The sequence below is a fragment of the Pteropus alecto genome, unplaced genomic scaffold, assembly GCF_000325575.1.
Source record: "Pteropus alecto unplaced genomic scaffold, ASM32557v1 scaffold96, whole genome shotgun sequence".
In the NCBI taxonomy this organism is placed as follows: Eukaryota; Metazoa; Chordata; class Mammalia; order Chiroptera; family Pteropodidae; genus Pteropus; species Pteropus alecto.
The window spans coordinates 144,132-145,056 of NW_006438979.1; positions in this window are offsets into that span (position 1 = coordinate 144,132).

Below are 925 nucleotides of genomic sequence, written 5' to 3' on the forward strand. Positions count from 1 at the left end.
GACCCGCCTCTGCTGCATCCACGCCCGCTGACACCAGACATCGAGGCCCAACGGAAAACGCACGTGGACTCCACGGCGAGAAAAACAATCAGGAGTTAAAGACAGAGGCATGCCGATCCCCTCATGAGTCTATGCGCATCTACGTGAGTCGGAACGGGACGTGGGCTCACGCTGTCACCTTCAGGGCCCGGCCTGCGGCCACACTCACCGTCCTCATAGGCAGCCTCATCCCATCTGGGACACGCGGATGGCGAAACCCTACAGCAGTCACAGATCGCGTTCTTTACGGAGCCATGGATGTCCGCTGTCTCATCGCACGTCCGTGCTTGTCCTGGGGGCCTGCCGCTGCCCGGGACTCACAGCTGCCCAGGCCGATCCACCAGGGCTGCTGTCACTGCGTTTCTATCCAAGGCCGGACACCGTCCCTGAAGAAGAAGGAAAACAGAGAAACGAGACCGTCGGAGCTCGCCGTCAACTCCGTGACGTCCATGAACTCCGTGACGTCCGCCCCCAGGCCAAGGAGACACAGACAGGGCATTACGCGTGGGGGCAGTGGCGGTGGCTGATCTGGACTGCGTGGACTCACCGTCACCTCGCTACCTGTCCATACAGGTGTGGACGACGGGCAAGGTCAAGTTTAACGTGCGTCTCTTTCCCACCATGAGCATCTGAGCCAACAGTGCACATTTCGCACATCACTACGAAGCGGCACATTCCCCCGAACCATCAGGGTGTTTTCATAGATTCCCCCCGCCAAGAAAATCAATATTCGCATTCAAATATCTTTCATGGGTATTTATGAAAGAAACCACCAGATACAGCCCAGCTGGTGTGAAAGATCCTGTCTCGAATTCCAGGGAAGGATCCTATACAGGGGACAAGTTTCAGCGCAGGCTCGAAGGAGCTGGTTTTTTCTATTGCATCG